At 37.8% G+C, this 20,964-nt stretch overlaps 1 long non-coding RNA gene across 4 annotated transcripts in view; it reads right to left on the bottom strand.

Moving 5' to 3' along the window:
- LOC141490761 (uncharacterized) overlaps window positions 1-20,964 on the bottom strand; it is a 733,557-nt gene that overhangs the window by 624,777 nt on the left and 87,816 nt on the right. For 3 of the 4 annotated variants that reach the window (XR_012469329.1, XR_012469327.1, XR_012469330.1), the window contains exon 2: window positions 14,452-14,526. The exons of the other annotated variant lie outside the window; for it this stretch is intronic. This is a non-coding gene — a long non-coding RNA (uncharacterized LOC141490761). The remainder of the gene's footprint in view (window positions 1-14,451; window positions 14,527-20,964) is intronic. 4 annotated transcript variants of the gene reach the window in all.

The raw sequence follows: 20,964 nt of genomic DNA, 5'->3' as shown, positions 1-20,964 counted from the left end.
ATATGCATCTCAGATAAATAAGTGAATCAATGAAGAGAATGAATGAATGAATTGATTGAATGAGTGATTGAAAGGATGAAATGAATGAATGAATGAATGAATGAATGATCTGCCCAAGGTGCCACAGCTAGAAAATGATGAAAATATGCTTTTTCCAGACAAACTATGTTACATTTCTTTCCCAAAAAACATATTCCCTGTGCTCTTCCTTAATATTTCATTATCACATTTAACCTTTTGATGATAATAGCATATCATCATTCCTGCTATTATCATATCCAATTGGATGGATGACTTCACTGGGGTAGAAGTCCTCTCCAATAATGGAGTCAACTCATCCGTGACTCTTGTTCATGTACTTCCATGAGTTCACCACAGTACAAGGGGTCTGTTCAAGTCACATGATATTTTCCTCACATTATGAAATCATGGAGACTCCAATGGAGCAAAGTGTCAACCCTCGTCCTTGACATGTGAATAGTCCATCTTCTCTTCCTGTCTTATTTCTTTAATATCTTTTGCTCTTATTCTTCAAAGTTTGTCAATGTTTGTATGTTGGAGCCTACTCATACCTACAACACACTTCTTCATTACCTTCTCTAAGAGAATTGCTTCAATGTTTGTAGAGATTGTGATATTCATGTCTTGATGTCATATGACATCATTGATGGAATATTGATATGAAGAACAAATGAGGAAATATATAAAAGGCACTTTGTAGCCATCATTATATTCTATTTTATGTTATAGTTGTTGGTAGCAACATCTTGACTTTCTTCCTGTATAAGAAGCTTGATGAGATAATTTTTAATCTTTGCCAGAGTCTACCAAATATATTTTACACAGTAGACAATTAAGTTGACAGTCTCTTGAATAAATGAATTAATGAACAAAATGAAGCATGTCCATTTTCAAATAGTTAAGTCTTTATCAGAAAGAAACTATCCAAAAGTCAGAAATGTAGCTCCAGCCATTCAAAACCAACTAGAAGGTCAACATACTTTGAAAGAGAGATATTGCAGACAGAGTCAAAAAATCAGGTTCTTCAGGCTGATGCTGTGCAACTTTAGCCAAATCCCATAAGCTCTTTGGTTTCATCCAATTCACATGAAAGTCATTATCTATGATGTCATCAGTCCTTTGAAAATGAAAGATAAATAACAACAAAAACAAGAATTGGGGGTGGGGACAGGGAATAGAGAGAAAAACTGAGTGTGAGATGATCAAAGAAGGAAGTTGTAGTGAAAGGAGAAAAAGAACTTATCAAGTGAGTCTGGGATACATTGTAGATGACTAAGGAAGACCAGTTTATTTGTATTTGTTTTTAAGAAAATAGTTGTGATCAAAAGAAAGATCAGTAGAAAAAGAGAGAATAATCTTAGAGGAATCTAGAAGGGAGCCCTGAGCAGGTGGAAACATAGAGATCACATCAGTCTCAGAGTACAAAGATGCTTTATTATCATACTGGGATTTAGTTGACTGTGGATGGACTTGGAGTTGCTTATTTAAAGATACATCCTTAGGGTGCGAAAGATTAGAAGCCTCCAGTTTAAAAAGCAAATCTCTCCCTCCCCTAAGCTAACAGTACTTTGTAAATTCATCTGGTATCTTCGAATGATTGTATATTTTTGCAATAGGTTTTTCTTAACTAATAGATTCTTCATTCAGGGAAGTGAACCATGATTTAGGCTTTCTTGTCTCCTCTCAGTACCAGAGACGAGAAGGAAAAGTCCTAGAGAGATCTCTGAACTGGGTGTCAGGAAGACCTGAGTGGGAATCTTGGCCAAGACACTTGATAACTTTATTACCCTGAGATAGTCTAACATCTTAGCCTCAGTTTCTTCATTGATGTTGTTCAGTCATTTCTCAGTTACATTTGACTCTTCAACATTTCATTTGGGGTTTTCTTGTTAAAGATACTAGAGTGGTTTGCCATTTCCTTCTTTGGTTCATTTTACAGATGAAGAATCTGAGACAAACAGGGTTAAGTGACTTGCCTCAGGTCACACTGCTAATAAGTGTATGAGGCCAGATTTGAACTCACAAAGATGAGTCTTCCTAACTCCAGACCATAACTCTTTTCACTATGGTGTCACCTAGCTGCCCTCTTGAGGGCAAAGTTTATTTTTTAAATAATGGGTTTCGGGGGTGGCTAGGTGGCGCAGTGGATACAGCACTGACCCCGAAGTTGGGAGTACCTGAGTTCAAGTCTGGCCTCAGACATTTAATAATTACCTAGCTGTGTGGCCTTGGGCAAGCCACTTAACCCCATCTGCCTCACACAAAAAAAAAAAACTAAAAAATAGGTTTCAAACTAAAAGGGACCTCAGATGTCCAATATTCTCTCATAAAAATTGACAATTTCTATAGCATTCTAGATTTTACAAATACATTTGTACAGTATTCTCAAATTCATTGGCAAAGGTTTGATAATAACACCTTCATTTTATGATTCTTATAAGAATAAAAATCATATAATAAATGAAAACTACTCTACAAGCCTTAGAGTACAATATAAACCTTAGCATAGCTCATAAATGATAATATATATTATAATTTGAGTATTACACATCATATAAATATTATTACTAGTTTCTTGCATATAAAAGAACTCAGCAAATATTTACTCAGATATATTAGTGAATCAATGGAAAGAATGAAATGAATGAATAAGCAAATTAATTAAATAAATGAACTAGTGAATGAATGGATGGATGAAATTAACCAACAAATAAATAAATTAATATATAACAAAGAGATTTAAAGTAAAGTTTTATATTTATATATATATATATGCTACAGATAAAAGAAAAGAAGAATGGAATGGTAGTAAAATAGAAAAGAAAGAGAATAAAGGAGGAAGCAGAGAAGATTATAAAAGATCATTGAAGGAAATATAGTGTGAACATCTTAAATGAAAACTCTTAAGTCATCAGGCAGGAAAAAAATCAAGCAAAGAGTTTGGGAGTTCAGGAAAGGCTCAAGGATGAAACAGTTGCCCAGAAATCACAGGATATAAGACTTCTTGTAAGGCCTAGGTGACAACCCAAAGAGCCAAGAGCAGAGAATGAATTCTTAATAATGGAACCAGGCAACAAGCTGGAGCTCCCCGCCAAGTTGCTGTAACTGAGCAAGCCCAGAAGGAGTGTAGTGGGAGGATGGGTCAATCCAAATGCAATGATCTAAAGGTCACAAGGATGACCCAAACATCTCAAGAGAGGATAGATGCTTAAAAGATGAGGAAGACAGAGGTTCAGACCCAGGAGAGTCAAAGATGAAGGAGCAAAGAGAAGCAAAGCTTGGATTACACTGAACCACCTTTTCACAATGAGTCTTGAACTTGGAATCAGGAAGAACTAAACTCAAATCCTACCTTGCTGTGTAACCCTGCCACTTCTCCTCTGCCTGCCCCAGTGCCCTCAGTTTCAGGAAAATGACAAAGCTGGACTTGATGGTTTCTAGAGTCCCTTCTCACTCTAGACCTAAGGCTCCTGATGCCGCTGTTTCTCCTTCAGACTCGGCCCTTGCCATGATGAAAGAGAATTAGTTAGAGGTTGAAAGTACCTCAGTATTCTAACATTCTCTAATAAAAGCTCCCATTTCTACAGCACTTTAGATTTCTTAAATACATTTGAACAGTATTTTAAAATTCTCCAAGCATCTCACAAACATGATCTCACTTGAGACAGCCAACAACTCTGGTGTTATCATTATCCCTATTTTAGGGATACCTTGTGATTTGTCCAGGATCACATGGCTAGTAATTAGTTGATACAAGATTTAAATCCAGGACTTTCTGACTTCATGGACAATATTATATCCCCAGGTCATTCTGTTCCCAAAAAACAACATGCACATTCGCTCCCCAATTCTGTGAAGTAGAGAGCATGAGTATTATTATTTCTATCTATAGACAAGGAAACCCAGGGGAGAGATTCAATTGTGGCAAAGGAGTTAGTAAGTACAGAGTTGGGATCTGAACCACCCTATACACACACACACACACACACACACACACACACACACACACAAACATATAGATTAAAATTTGTGTGTTTTCTGTACAAAAATAGTATCTCTACGTAAGTCCCCTCCCATCTCTATCTCCATCCCCACCCCACCATTCCCAATCCTACCCCACTGCCATAGCCTTCTTTTATCAGTTCTAATATACTTAAATACTTCTTCTAATGATCCAGTGTCTCCCATCCAAGTTCCAATTTAGTTTCCAAGTACTTATTTTCTGGTTGGTTGTGTGAGCTTTTTTTGTTTGTTTTATTTTGCTTTCATTTTAATACCTTTGGGGACTTTCAAAATATTTTAGAATTCAAACATCCTCAAAGGATCTTTGGAATAAACCAAAGAGAGCATTCTGTACATTAGCCTTTTTTGTTTGTTTGTTTTTTGCAAGGCAATGGGGTTAAGTGATTTGCCCAAGGTACACAGCTAAGTAATTAGTAAGTTTCTGAGGCTGGGTTGAACTCAGGTCCTCCTGAATCCAGGGCCAGTACTCTATTTACTACATCATCCAGCTGCCCCTGTACATTAGCCTAGTTTTAATCTAGGTTTTAATCATGAGGGTTAACAGTCATTGCTCCCTTAAATGATACTGAAATCATGAAGAACCCCTATGAGAAGATTTTCCTTGTCTTTCTAGCCTGTAGGTTCAGGTTGTGAAGGGTCTTTGAGCAAAGTCAAAGTCTGGTGCAGGTCATACTTTACCCTTACAGAAGTCAAGACATTTTAACACTGCAGATAGTTGCAACAAAGTATTTGGGATTGTTTTTTTCCCGTGTTTAAAATGGAAAATCTTTTTATTATTTCAAATGAAAATAATTCTGTCCTTGAAATCTAGTTAACTTATTTCTTATCTCTGTATCCTGACCACAAATTTCTAAAAATCCGTGCCTGAATTCCTCTCTATTTTCATCTGGTATGTCTGGGAAATGTCGAAGGGGCTTCAGTACTGAATATATCTGAGCATCTCATCCCAAGATAATCCTAGTGCCAGAAGGGGTATAATTAAAACTTCTCTCTGAGGAGGTTAAAAAATTATATCAAAACACGTGCGCCAAGCTGTCATATATTATCAAGGTAATTGAGATTCCATTTTTAAAAATTCAATTCAGCTCCACAAACATTTATTAACCATAATTGCAAGTGGGATATACAAAGATTAGACTTACTAGCTGTGTGACCATGAACCATATGCTGAATCACTCAGAGTCTCAATTTTCTTCTCTGTAAAAATGAGGGATTTGAACTTGATGGGACTCAATCCCTAACCTCAAGGAGCTTACAATCTAAGGTGAGTGATGTCTTGCAAATATAACTCACTGTATACAACATATGTGCAGAGATGAAGACAGCCTGAAAGGGAAAGCATTATTTAATGCTACTCATATTATTCACACAAGATCCAATAGAGATATAAAAACCCATCTTCAAAAGAGTTAATTCTTTGCTTTAATCTTTTGTTATCACCTCTGGGGCATTCTCTCCAACTTGATTAGCTTTACTATATTTTATAAGTATAGAGTTTCAAACACACCCTAAAAGCCTCAGTTGACAACTCAACTGTATAGCAGGGCAAATTCAGTTGGATACTGGAAAGAAGGGTGCAGCAGACAGATTCCCAAACTAGCTGTGCTGAAACATGGACTATCTTACCCACAGAGAATCTAGCCCATACCATCTACTATCATGATTCTTGTCTCATCCCCCAGTGTCAGAAAGAAGTTGATGTGGGATGGCTTATAGAGACATAGAAAATATAGAAAGAGGACTTTTATAAGAGCCAAACAAAGATACAAAATCTAGTCCTTGCTGATAGAAACAGTACAGAATACAAATAGTCAAAATTCTGCTAAGGTGTGGAAGCAAAGCCCTTCAATGTTGGCTGTTGTTCAGTTGTGTTCAACTCTTCATGATCCCATATGGGGTTTTCTTGGTTTGTCATTTCCTTCTTCAGTGAATTAGGATATTCTTTAGCTGCATCTATGCTTGCATCCCATGGATAGATGTATGTAAAGTGGATGATGATGTTTTCCTTCATTTTTCAAAGAAGACCATGACATCATTGGAGGTGATGTTATGACAACACAAGAATTGAATTTGAGTGAGGGGAGCGGTGCTAAATCACCAGCCTAACTTTCTTCTCCAGTGTCATCTGGGTCCAGGGACCAGATATGAATCAGGATGAGTGAAGACAGCCCTAGATATGAGGTAATCAGGGTTAAGTGACTTGCCCAAGGTCACACAGACAATAAATGTCTAAGTCAAATTTGAACTCAGGTCTTCCTGATTTAACTACAGCACTGCACCATCTAGAAATGCAGTGGGGGATATATTTTAGACTCTCAGGTACACACAATGGTCCTCCATAAGAAGGCTAGGGGTAAGTTTAGGGCAGATATATTTCTGCTTTCTTTAGGAGAAATATCCTACCAGCCATTCCAGACCATCCTTATCTTAGTGATCTATAAATTTCTTAGATTAGGATTAGATTAGGATCACATGACTCATTGCTATTAGCTTGAGCACTTCTATAACCTAGGTTTCATTTTCTATCATTTATGAGCACAGTTGGTGCTATTTTGTATTTTTATAATTTGTTTTTTCTTGACTGGTTTATTTAATGCTATACTTGCCTTTCATGATCATAACTTCTGTTTATTATTAACATAATTTTACTACCTTGTACAGTACTAGATCCTGAACACTAAAGCTATAGTCTCAACAAGATAGTGAATATTAAACTCCCAGACAGCAAGGATCAATTTTTTGTTTTGTCTTTAAATATCTAGCACACATCACGGTATCCTGAACATTCTCATTCTACTTGACATTGCATTGAATTGAGTTAATGTCCTTGAAAACACTAGAGGAACTCAATGGGAGGAGAAATCAGGTACAACAGCAGCTAGATGACATAACTATAAAGGAAAGAGATCAGGACTTACTTGCACAGAGGAAGACCTGAGTTCAAGTCCTGCCTCAACCTTTTACTAGCTGTGTGAATCTGAGTAAATTAATCTCATCAACTTCAGTTTTCCAAGTCTACAATATGGAGATAATATTCACCTCACAAAGTTACTGAGAAAATCACGTGAGATAATGTGTACTCTGTAAACCTTAGAGCACTCTACAAATGCTAGCTGTTATTCTTACAAAACACATCTCTTACCACCAGTCCCTAAGAAAAGTCCTTTCAAGTTCTTATCATCCTTATAAAGATGAAGAAAATAGGATTTCAGAAATGATTTGACCACAGTAACCCAATAAATCAACCAATAAACATTTATTAAGTGAATACTATGTGCTAATCATTATACCAAGCTCTAGAAATACGAAGACAAAAATTATGTAGCCCCTACACTTGAGGGAATTATCTTCTACCTAAGATTGTGATGATGATGATGATGATGATGATGATGATGATGATGATGTATAACATGTATATCAGGGATATGGGACCTTTTTATGCCAAAGGCCATTTGGATATTTATAATGCCATTTGTGGACCATACAAAAATATCAACTTTAAAATTAGTCTTCAATATTTGGTCAAATATTTAATTAATTCACCCCTAAAAAGATTCTAGATTTATTGAGTTTTGAGTCCCTCCTGTGGTTTCCATGCCAGGCCAAATGATTTCACTAGTCTTATCTGACTCACAGGCTGGACGTTTCCCATCCCTGATGCATACAATGTCTACTATATATCAAGAACTAAGTTAATAATCTCATTGGATCCTCACGTCAACCCTAGGAAGTAGGTGCCATTATCATCCTCATTTTATAGATGAGAAAATTGAAGCAAGCATATATCAAAGCGATTTACCTAGGGTCACACACCTGGGAAGTATTGGGGACTTCCTGATTCCAGATTTGGCATTCTATCCACTGTGCTATTTAGCCACCCACAAAGTGGAGATCTGAACCCACAACTCAATTTTAAATCCAGGGCTCTTACCACACTCTACCATATAAGTGATTGCAGCAAGCTAAATTGATTTAAAAGTATCTGGAATGTCACAAGAGATGGGTAAAAATTTTCATTTACAGAAAGACTGGTCTGATCCTCATAAATTGCAAATTTCTTTCTTCCCTTTCTGAAGAAGGTCCTAGGCATTCATTTGTTTGCTGCAAAGTATTCACTGAGGCTCCACTGTATGTAATAATTTTGTGAGTGATGTCTGACATGCCTATGTAACATAAAATGATTCAGTGCATGTTATGATGGAAAGTCAAGGGAAAGCTATAGAAACAGAGTGTTTGAAGTAAATGGGATTTTCTTTGGAAAGACTACATTGAGTCCTTAGGTGAACATCAAGCTCCACTCTTGAGCAAATGACCAGCATCAGTCAAGAGGATGGGAAATGGATGACTCCCAATTCATGACTCCCAAGATAGAGTCAAACAAGAGACCGTATAAAGTTGTTAGTGGCCAGACAAGTGATCAGACAAGTTCCAGTGATCTCCCATCCAATACAATACAATAAACATTTATTAAGCATATATTATAACTGCAGCCATGAAATTAAAAGACACTTGCTCCAAAAAGAAAACTGTGGCAAAACTGGACAACATACTAAAAAGCAAAAGCATTAGCTTACTGATAATGGTCCATATGGTCAAAGCTATGGCTTTTCCATTAGTAACATATGGCTGTGAGAGTCAGACCATAAAGAAAATTGAGTACCACAAAATCAATATTTTTGAATTGTGGTATTGGAGAAACTTTTGAGATCAAATCAATCAATACTCAAAGAAATTTATTCAGACCATTCATCAAAAAGACAAATACTGAATTTAAAACTTACTTTGGGGGTGGCTAGGTGGCACAGTGGATAGAGCACTGGCCTTGGAGTCAGGAGTACCTGAGTTCAAATCCGGCCTCAGACACTTAACAATTACCTAGCCGTGTGGCCTTGGGCAAGCCACTTAACCCCATTGCCTTGCAAAAACTAAAAAAAAAAAAAAAAAAAAAAACCCTTACTTTGGTCACATAATAAGAAGACATTGGAAAAGACCCTGCTGTTGAGTAAGATTAAAGGCAAAAGGAGAAGGGAATGGCAAAGAATGAGATCACTGGATAGCATCATGGAAGCAAAGAACATGAGCTTGAAAGACTTTGGGAAATAGTGGAGAACAGTGAACTATAGTCCACAGTCAGAAGAATCATATACAATTGAATTAGTATACAACAACAACATTCCAGGCACAGTTCTAGGAATACAATTAATCAAAAGATTAATTAACTAATTGATCAAGAAGCTTAAGGAATTATGGGATGATCAGGAAAGGAAACAAACATTTAAAAATAGCCATTATGCACTCAGAGTCAGCAGAGGGCATAAGAAAAGTCATGAGAAGAGAGGACAGCTTGGCACCCTGAGAAAAGAGGTAGGATTGGAATTTCAGAGGATCTGGGTTCAAGTTACTGATTACCTAGGTGACCATGTGCTAGTTACATAACCTCCATGAGTTTTAGTTTCAACCTCTATTAAAAAAAATGGAATTAATAGTCTCTAAGGTTTCTTCCAGTTCTATTACTAAAATTTCTCCATCTTATGGATGTGGAAATCAATGGCCCTAAGAAATTATATGACTTGCTGTATAACAAAGTCAGTCATTCACCCAACCTAGTTAATAAGATCTAGCCTGACTCATCTGACACATGGTTAAAGAGTTATATTTGCAAACTCGAATCTTCTAGCAAACAGAAAAAATCCCACATTTGTGGTGACTAGAAAAGCTTTCGGTGTCTCTGTAATAACAATTTGTTCATAGAGTGCTGGGATATGGATCATCTCCTGACTACAGTTATTAATATAATCAGGACAGCAGGGCACAATAATAAAAGATCATAAGTTTGGTGCTGGAAGAGATTTAAGAGGTCTAACCTTCTCATTTTCCAGATAAGGAAACTGATATCTACAGAGGTTAAGGGATTTTCCCAGGGTCACACAGCTAGGAAGTATCTGAGGCAGAATTTGAACCCAGGTTTGCCCCATGTAGCAGCTACTAACAATAACCCCACAATATCCAAAGAGCTTTCTTCCATACAACAGAGACCATGTGCAAAGATGGCAGTAAAGGACTGTCTTACATTCTTGGGTTAACCTGGTCCACATTATGATCATTGAGATGTGTTTGGAAAAGTGAAAAAGAAGAGAGATAGTCACAATTCTTGGTAGCAGAGCAGTGTGATTTTAGAAAATCTAGGTTACCGGATTGGTTTTACCTGTGATTATAAAAAGTTTGCACAAGGAGTTAGTCTATAAGTTGTGTGAGAGCTTACATACAGAATACATCAAAAGGTTAGGCAGTGGACTATGTCATAAGGGCTAACTCAAAGTCAGAAGGAACATCCAGGGCCATGTATTCCACCCCATCAATGACTAACCCTGAGAATATATTCTTAGCTTATCCTGTTTCCTTGGGTGTATCTGTGACAGAGGTCATAGAGTCTGTGCAGTAAGTAGTCAGTTGTGATCTGCATTGTTGAGGAGAAATGCCCTGATCATCCCATAATTCCTTAAGCTTCTTGATCAATTAGTTAAGTGAGTTGACCAGGAAGTCTTTTTCACAATTCTGGACTGAACTATATTCATCTCCACTAAGTTCTTAGGATCAAAGAATCATAGATTTAAAAGTAAAGTGTTTTAGAGGTGATCAAATCCAACCCTCTCATTTTAAAAAATGAGAAAAGAGTCCCAGGGAAAGGAAATGATTTGCCTAAGGTCATTCAGACTATAAGTTGCAGAATCAGAATTTGAACCAAGACTTCCTAAAATTAACTTTGTATGTAATTAGGAAAAAATAAAATAAAATAATAGTTTAAAAAATACTTTCTGATTTCAAACCTAGCTGCCTTTCTACCATACTGCCCTGTCCCTAACCAAGAAAATAACATGGCTATTGGTTGAGTCTATAGAAATACCATTACCAATACTGCAAGATCCAAGATGAGAATAGCTAAGGAAAGTTGTATTTTCAAATGATTAATAAATTAAGTTCTTCCTACCATTTTTCCTCAGTGAAAATATTCTTAATTCACATTACCTTCATATGATACTTAAAAAACAGTCTCCACAGAACAGAGAATTGTCGATTTTAATTCACTTTGAAAAGAAACTCTTTTCAGAAACATTCCAACTCTGGAACTTTGAGTTGGTGACCAGTTTTGACTCACCTACCAATTTTTAAAGACATAGCTAGTTTCACTTCCACCATGGTAATGAAATCTGTGTTCAGGGCTCAAAGATGGACTGAAAGTCAGTGAACCATGACCAAACCCACAAATGATATCAATCATAGGGAGGATATATGTCATAATTGATAAAGCAGTGTATTTGAAGGAAGACAAGTTGAAATCTCATCTCTGAAATGTGACTTTGGACAAGTCCCTTAAGATCTCTTTGTCTCCGTTTTTCCATCTTTTAAATAAGCATAATGGATTCAGTGGCTTCTAAGGCTCCTTCCAGCTCTAAATTTATGATCCTAGGATCCCTTAATGCCTAACCTATCTGTCAGCTCCCAATTCTCCTGAGTAGTGTTTGAGCAGGAGTTGGTTTATGTGAAAAGACTACGATCTACAAAGATCTTGACAGAGCACTTTTTAACGGTAGGGACTGTAAGGACTCACAACTTCTGTACTCTTATACCTGCCATATCACCATCATTCAACATCCTGCCAGCAGTCAGCTGGCATACTCCAGCATTATGGAGTAGCCTCACTGGCTCTTTCACCTTTTCTCTGACTTTCCTGATAATTATGCATATATGTTAAGGACCTGTGATTGCATCTCCCAGTGAGAACCTCCCAATGTGGGCATTTCTCCTCAACAATGCAGATCACAAGGGGTTTGTAAATTAATAGATATAATCTAGGGAGTTTCTTGAAGCACATAGAATTTAAGTAAGTTATCCAAGTCATCAGGCCAGTGAGTGTCAGCAATAGGATTTGAACTCAGGTCTTCATGACTCCAAGCCTAATCTTCACTATGTCTGTTATGCCACCTTGCTGCCATTTATGGAATACAAGTAATAATAACAAGAAGAATAGCTCATGTTTCTATAACACTTAGAGATTTCCAAAGGTCTTTCCAGATATTAGCTCGTTTAAATTTCACAATATTCTTCTAAGGCAGGTAATATTATTATCATCATTATTTTCCAAATGAGGAAACTGAGGCTTGGGAAGATTGACAGACCTGTCCATAGCCACATAATTGTCAATATTCAGAGAGAGGACCAAAATCAGTCCTCTCCTGATTCTGTTATTCCTTTTTTCACTTTCTGTTCCTTAGCATTATTTTTGGACAAAGCCACCCAGTTTCCATAAAACAGAGTAACTCTAATGGCTACAGAAAACAAACCTCTAATTTCCATGAAAGAAAGCTCTGCCCATCATTTTCTAGTGAAGGCAAAACCAGGCTCAAAAGCAAACCAACAACCAAGTCCTGGGGCTTGTTTTTAGCATTCAAGAATTAAAAGGAAATGCCATGAGCCAAGATTAATTTTTGAAAAGCAAACCACAACAACATGAAGGGACCAACCATACATCAGTCCCATGAAACTAATGGAATAGCTGAATTCATATTTTTAAAAAAGGAAGCCAAAGTCAGATTATCATTCATAGATTCAGAGTTGTAAGAGATCAAATGGACTCTAACCAAACTTCTCACTTTTCAGATGAAGAAAGTGAATGGAGCCCAGGGAGTGACTTGCCCAAGGGACCCCAGGTAGTAGATAGCAGAACTGGGATTCTCAGCCCCCCAGGTCCTCTCATTCTGGTATCAGTGTCTTTTCCACCACCTTGCTTCCCTACTGTTGCTATATAAAAGTCTCTGCTACCTTGTGGGAAGGAACTCAATGAGCAAATCAAAGTCAATTTTGTTTGTACCAGAATAAACCCTGCTTTAAGAATCAGAAGAATCCGTCTCCTCTTTTCCTATTGTTTTCAAAATCTATCCTCTACTTAGTTTGAAGTGGAGGGGGGAGTGATAAGCATTGTAAAACTTTGATTCCAATAGAATAAATGCCCCTATCCATCCCCTTCCACCACTACTAACAGCAACAATGTTCCAGCACACGGTCTCATATGTGATTAAGAAATAAGGCATTAGGAGGCAGCAAAAGGTTCATAACTGTGGCCAGAGTTCAGGGTACAGGGAGGTTAGAAAAGAGAACCAAGACTACAGAGCCCAAAGAGTCTGTTCCTGCAGTATAGAGACAGCTTTGATTGTGGAGTTCCCAAGCTTCAGCTCTGATCAAAAGATAAAGGAGTTGAAGGTTTGTAAACCCCTCTTCAGAATCAATCACTGGGCTCAGCCAGTCCCCCCTTTCTCCTCCCCCCAGTAGCATCCCACCTCTCCCTACCCTTCAGAGTCACAGCAGCCTCCAGGCTCTGGAGGTCAGGGTTTTGTCTCCCCCGGATTTGCCTTTCCATGATCTCACCAAGGATGGAGCGGGATCAGGGATGGCCACCTGGAATTCCCCAGGGTGTGCTGGCCTCACTCAGTAAGGCTTTGCAGAAAATACAGAAACTACTCAGTAAGGCTTTGCAGAAAATACAGAAACTATCCTGTCCCATGCAGCTCTGCTCAGAATAAAGCTTGCCAAGAGTACAAAGCATAGTCCTAAGGTTTCAAAATTGACATAAGCTGTTTAGACCCACCTAAAATACCAGGGACCAGGTCCCAGTCACCAGTCTTCTGGCTAAAAACCCAGGAACTCAAAATAAAGACCCAGCTGGATTCACAACTGACTCACAACCTTGTCCCTGGAGTATTAAATGTTCCTCTCAAAATTCACGTGTTTCATTAAAACAAAATTTTTAAGTTGTAACTTAGAGAATTTTAAAGGAAGTATTCTAAACTACTTTTTTAAAAAAACACCTTAAAAACATTATAAAATGTTTTGCCTAATGCTGAAAAATTTTCTTAATCATTTAGCAATATCAGAGTAACAACTCCTCCCTGTAGAGACCTTAATGCTGAGGAAACCAGCCAAGGCAATTAGATATGGTTTATTTTATTTCTCTAGGAGGCAGAAAGCTTCTTGTCTGAGAACTAGACCTGCTAGTTTTAAAGAAAAGGCTGTTCCAAGCTCCTAGCAATGCTTTAGAGACAGGATAGCTGAGATGCTCAAAATACAGTTCCAGACAAATGGGAAGCATTCCGTACTCCATTGCCCTTTTAGGGATGCAACAAGCCATCTGGTTTGCTCAGTGCTAATTCAACATGATGTGAGAGAGGCACTGGAAATACACTGGCATAAACAGGTAGTCTTAGACTTCAGCCTGCAAATTCAGACTGCTATAATTCCCAAAACTTGGCTCCCTCTGAGGCACAGGTAGTGAATCCACATTGCTATGGAACACCCTTGCTGTTCTCTTCATTTTAGAAACAGTGATAGGAGAAAAGACCACACGCTACTTACTCTTTGCCAGATGTCTGTTTATGCCGGTCTTTCTCTTTGGAGTCAGTAAGAAAGAAAGCCTTGCCATGAGGAAATCTAGCAGGCAAAAATAAAGAAAAAAAAAGGAGGAAGAAAAAGAAAAGAGAAAAGGAAGGACGGACGGAAGGAAGGAAGGAAGGAAGGAAGGAAGGAAGGAAGGAAAAGATGAAAGACAGAAAGAAAGAAAGAAAGAAAGAGAGAGAGAGAGAGAGAGAGAGAGAGAGAGAAAGAAAGAAAGAAAGAAAGAAAGAAAGAAAGAAAGAAAGAAAGAAAGAAAGAAAGAAAGAAAGAAAGAAAAGGAAAGGAGGTAAAGGAAAGGAGGGAAGGAAGGAGGGAAGGAAAGAAGGAAGGAAGGAAGGAAAGGAAAGGAAGAAAAGGAACAAGAATTAATACTGTGGAAATTCAAATCTTCTCTTTCACTGGAACCATCTCGTACAAGGTCCCAAAGGAGTGAGGAAAAACAGGAAAAAGTTGAAGTGGGTAAAAACCAGACCAGCCCCCACACATATGTCCTGGTTCGGATCTGTCCATAAACCCAAGCATCACAAACTTTGACTGTAAATACTCAGATTGTTGAGTCTTCTCTTAGAGGAAAAAAAAATCCAAGTTCAGTATCACTGGTTACGTACTTTGTGTCACCAAAGACGAGCGCGCTTCCGAAAGAATGCTAACTTTCATGCTTTATCCAGATTTGTCTCCCTGTTTTGCTGTCTCCCCTTCTCTCTTTTTGCCATTGACATTTTTTCTTCCTACAGAATGCTCCCAGGTCTGTTCTTCCTTGTACCCTGACTCAGGCCTGGCTTTGAAATGCATTTCAATCTCTCAACACAGGCTGCTTTCATGGTATTTAGAGTCCCACCAAGGCCCAGCTTTAAAAGCTACTGATTCTTTTTTTCTTTAGCCCGCTTCACAAAAGAAGGGTATTTTGTAAATTACCAGCTCGTTCAGATCAACAAAAGGTACTTTCATAGAAAGCCCCATTTGATTTTGCTCAAATTTGATTACAAGGATGGAGAAAAGGAAAGGAAGTCAAAAAGAAAAACCCCAGATGGCTTTTTCATTCATCACAGTGAATGAGCTTTATCTGCGCCTTTTGAAACTGTAGCAGTGGAAAAGCATTTCTGTTGGCTTAAAAAACTTGACAAAAATTATTGGTTTGCCATTTCTCCTGTAACAGCCATTGGGAACTGGATGAAAAGACTTTTTCATGGGATCGCCTGCTTGGATCAAAATAATGGAGATTAGGTATTTCATTATAAATTACAGTGGGAGATAGAGCAGGCTGTCATATTAATAGCAACCTGCTCATGGCCTTCAATGGTAGCTATTCTCCTAGACAAAGGACCAAGGGGGCTGTCTATTGAACTTGTACTTCTGGCCTGATCAATTTTCTATCATCAAGGCAAAAGGTGAGTGGCCGTACAAAAGAATTCACACATGAGTGACCTCATAAGCCTACAGATAAAACAGCTTAAAAAAGCCAAATACATCCCAAAATTATGGATGATAAACTGTATAAAGAAGGAGAGAGAAAGCATGAGGAGGGAGGGGGGAGAGGGAGGGAGGAAGAGAGAGAGAGAGAGAGAGAGAGAGAGAGAGAGAGAGAGAGAGAGAGAGAGAGAGAGAGAGAGAGAGAGAGTATAATTCCCCTCCTCTCGATCTTGGCCAAATGGACCCATTAAAAGCTACTTGTTTTCGGCTGTAGATAATTGCTGCCTTTGGCTTGTGGGGTTCTGCTGTAAATCTCTCTGCACACTTCATTCCTCACCATAGTTCCAGTCATCTCAATCACAAGAAATAGTCATATTGTGCCCAAGACAAAGCTGCTGCCAAGAATCACCCAAACTTATTTCTTTTAAAAGAAGTACAAATAACATTGGTTTAAAGAAACCAGATAGAGCACATTGGTGTCATGCCTAGCCTTGAGTCTTTGCATTGTTTCAGGTACACTTGGATGTCATACACCAAAGTATTTAAAAGTCATTAGTGGCAGAAGCAGTTTAGCAGGCAAGAATCTTTAGAAAAAAGGAAAATTTCAGGTAATTTCAGTTAAAATGGAGTGATGATCAAGTCCTAAGCTTAAATAGCAAAGAAGATTTGGGCATATCTATCTGTTTGCAAAAGCAACATGGTATCCTGATTTTGCATTTGAAGACCTGAGTTTGAATTTTGACTCTCCTTAATTAGCAGACACTAGCAGGGTGACTGAACAAGTTACTTCATTTCCCTAGACCTCAGTTTTTTCATATATAAAATGAGAAGACTGAATTAATGACCTGTAAGGTCCCTTCTAGCTCTCAATCTATGCTCCTGTGATGCTAAATTCAAAATGATAACTTCCATTTGAGATTTAAAATCATAATTTTTAAGTTGATAGGGACCACTGAGATCATTGAGTCCAATCTCCATCCAGAAGAGACTTCCTCAAGATGACACTGATAGTAATTGAAAGAACTGGGATTTATCCACTGGGCGTGAAAAGATTCCTTACCTTCAAAAATCTCACATTCTATGGGGATGTTGGAGGTGGGGGTGGGGAAGGAAGTAACTTAAAAGACAAAAAAAAAGTAAATAAAATATGTAAATACAAAGTAATTTTGAGGATGAAGGTATTAGCACCTGGGGATATTGAGGCAGGGAGTAGGATGTGATACTTGAGTTAAGTGTTGAAGGAAGTCTGTTTCCTAATCCAGCTATCTTTCTCTACCTATTTCAGTGTTTCCACAGCATGCTATCCCACTTACCCTAACATTTATTTCATATTTTAATATGACTTCTCCTTTTAAAATAATTGGTGTTTTTAATAGATACAAAGCAGAAAACAGGTAAATAATATACAGAAAAACTGAAGCAACCTAAGCACCACAAAAGGATAGTAAATCAATGTGGAATTATAAAGAGCAAATTTGGCCCCAAGGAAAAGAAATGAGAACGCACCATCTCATCCCTTTTTCAGAGGCGGACAAAAGGGAGTCCAAGGATGCAGAAAACTGCTTATGATATCGTGGTTTTTTGATAGATTGATAGGTTTAACTAAATTTTTACTTTTCTTCCTCTTCCTACTTTTTAAAAAACTTATTTTGTTGAAGGGATGATTCTCTGGGTCAGAGGGGGGGGATGAATAAAATATGAAATCCAGACCATGTTAAAACAAAGGACACTAATTTAAAAAAAATTATGAAGATTAAAGGTTCTATTAGTTCTTTTCTTGACAAATATATCTATAACAGATTCTCCCCACAGCTTCCCTTGTTAAAAAAAAAAAGTTGATTTAAGCAAACAAACCTGTCCATCAATGTCCATTACACTCCCAGAGCTCCCCACCTCCCTGCCTAAAGGAAAAATTATGTTCAAATCACTTCCTCAATGTTATTTTTTTTAACAGAATTTGAATTTAAAAGATCTTTTTTGTTGGTCTGGGATTTTGTCATTTCTGTTCCAAAGAGTAATTTCTCAATCAACAATAAAGTATTTTCTAACTTCCCAAGCATAATTCTAAGTACTGTGTTAATTAAACAAATGTCACAAAATGTCAAAGTTGCCTAGAAATTTAAATGCATTGTATATAACAGCCTTACACAAACTTGACAATGAAACACTCTGGACCTGAAACAAATTCCATGAATGGTGATCTTTGGGGTGAAATACAGAACACAACTTAGCTATGCCTTAGTAGCTAAAACTTCTGGAATTGTCTAAAGTATTTAGAGGTTAAATTACTTTCCCAAGGTCACAGACTCAGCCAGTGACAGCTGCAGGATCTGAACCCAGGTCTTTCTAACTATAAATTTAACATTCAAAATTCTAGAATTGGTAGGGAACTCAGATGTTATACCATCTTTCACCCTTTTATCACCCTGATGACACTCTTTACTCTGTTTCTCCTTCATAGTGTCCCTTATGTGCCTCTCCATTGCCTCAAGAGAAAAATACTTTAAATTCCAAGATACTTAGTGTTCCAAGACTCACAGACAGACAACCAATGATAGAACTTCATTCTGAAAAAAGCAGGCCTTTTATTTCTTAAAGAAGCTTGTGGTGATCAAAAGAACAACACAATTCCCCCCCCAAAAAAAAATACAACATGCACTGCTATTCTTATTGAATTCTAGGCCCAATGCTTTGCCCATTTGTTCTGCAAGAATATATCCTGGAGGGGCGGCTAGGTGGTGCAGTGGATAAAGCACCAGCCCTGGAGTCAGGAGTACCTGGGTTCAAATCCAGTCTCAGACACTTAATAATTACCTAGCTGTGTGGCCTTGGGCAAGCCACTTAACCCCATTGCCTTGCAAAAACCTAAAAAAAAAAAAAAACATATATATATATATATACATATGTATATATGTGTGTATATATATATATATATATATATATATATATATCCTTATATCCTGGGGCAGCTAGGTGTTGCAGTGTATAGAGCACTGGCCCCAGATTCAGGAAGACCTGAGTTCAAATCCGACCTCAAACACCTAATAATTACCTAGCTATGTGACCTTGGGCAAGTCACTTAACCCCATTTGCCTTGCAAAAAAAAAAGAATATATCTTGATAGAAAAGCAAACAACTCTCTGATACATGCAAAATTTCACAGTTAATCTTTTCAAGGGAAACAATACTAGCAGTGAAATCTGGCATACTTTTCATGATGCTGAGGATGCAAGGGGCTGGAGAACTCAGACTTTGTACAGCCTGGGAAAAATGTGGGAGAAAGTAGATATTTTTGTAGGGTTTTTTAAAAACCCTGAAATGAAGACAGATTCTGAAAGGGGAGAGAGCCTCAAAGTTTGAGAAAATACCTAAATTATGGCCCCTGGAAACAGCTGTCAAAGTGAGGACTCCTTTTTTGACAAGGTGAGGGAACCACTTCAAACAACAAGTGACAGATAAAGAATGTGAACATAGAGCATTCTGATTCCCAGTCTAGCCCTCTGCCTCCAACATTTTTTCCATATATTTTGAATCACAGTCCAAGGGGCATGGGAGGAAGCCTGAGGATGCAAATCTCTGTCATGGTGTGGTCCACAACCCTGGTCCCTATCCCATTCCGGTCTGCTTATTGACAGATACAATGCATAGAGCCACAAAAGCGCATCTTGCTCTCTATCTGTGAAGGCCTTTATCCAGGCCATTGGCAAACATGATTCATATTTATCATTTATTTGGGATAAGTCACACATATCTCAGGGCTAGCCTTTGTAAGAAATTGCAATTGGATCAAAGAATCAAGCTTCTTGAGAATTCTGTGCTCCCTTGATCAGTAATCACCCAAGTGTAAATGTAATCTAACAGAGAGAGAAAGAAAGAAGATTAACCAGTAATAACAGATTGATGTGCCATCAGACTAGGGATGACTTAGCTAGCTTGGTTAGTGGAGTTGAACGAGTCTACCACTATCTGAGAATGGACTTGCCACACTGGCTGCAATTGCATCATCAAATATACGTGTGTGTGTGTGTGTGTGTGTGTGTGTGTGTGTTATATACTACATGGACATTATATGTATATACAGTACACTCTCAATCAAGAGAGATGGACACATAAACTACTGTATTTTTGCAGTAGAGAAGCCTCTACTAAGTAGGAGTGAATAGGAGTCAGGGACAATGAGAGGAAGAAGTTAAGGATGGCTCAGTGAAGGCCCTGACTTCAGGGTCACTGATGGACTCCCCAGAAGTGGCCACAGAGCAGTTTCCTAGTCTCATGCCCAACTAAGGTTGGCTCTCAGTTCTTGCCTTAGATGACATTTTTCTCACAAAATTTGTGTAAAATGCACAAATTTCTCATTTAGAATACAAGTTTTTTATTTATGATCCCATACTAGTTGGCACATACTTAGAGATAGGAAAAGGCATAGCCCTTGTAAGAAGTTATTATTAAAATGACTGAGATAAAAAACTGTCCTATCAACTCAAGGAATTCACTTATTTTTAGAATTTTTATATTTTTTTTTCCTAAATGAATGCCTCTCAGATTGACATTTCAAATCTTGATCTTTCACCTGAGCTTCAGAGTCACATTTCTGATTAGTTCTAGGATAACACCAATAGAACATCTTTACATCTAAAACTCAACATGCCCAAAGTCAAATTCATCATTTCCCCACACCCTCCCAACTTCCCAGAATTCTGAATCTCTAAAACATCTCATTTTGATCCATGAAAGAATGGCGTTTCCCTAGATTTTTAGACTCAGACTTTTGGAACTTAGGTTGTAGCAAACATGTCTGAAAAGCAGGAGACAGGACGTGAGAGCTGAACAAGGCATCAAAGTGACAAAAGGAGGTCTTCAAGATTGATGCAGTAGAAAAATCCCCAGTACTCAGGATTGTATTCTCCATCAATGGCAGTTTTTGTGCAAGTCACTTGTTTGGTAAGTAACAATTGAGTGCTCTTTATACTCTTCCCAACTCTAAGATTCTGAGTCATTCTTCACTTCTCCTCATTGTCCCTTACTCCTATTAATTCCTCCTCCGCTGAATTTCACATCTGTCTT

The sequence above is a fragment of the Macrotis lagotis genome, chromosome 6, assembly GCF_037893015.1.
Source record: "Macrotis lagotis isolate mMagLag1 chromosome 6, bilby.v1.9.chrom.fasta, whole genome shotgun sequence".
NCBI classification, from domain to species: Eukaryota; Metazoa; Chordata; class Mammalia; order Peramelemorphia; family Peramelidae; genus Macrotis; species Macrotis lagotis.
The sequence above is the reverse complement of the archived record's forward strand: the minus strand, read 5'-3'. Positions and strand labels throughout refer to the sequence as shown.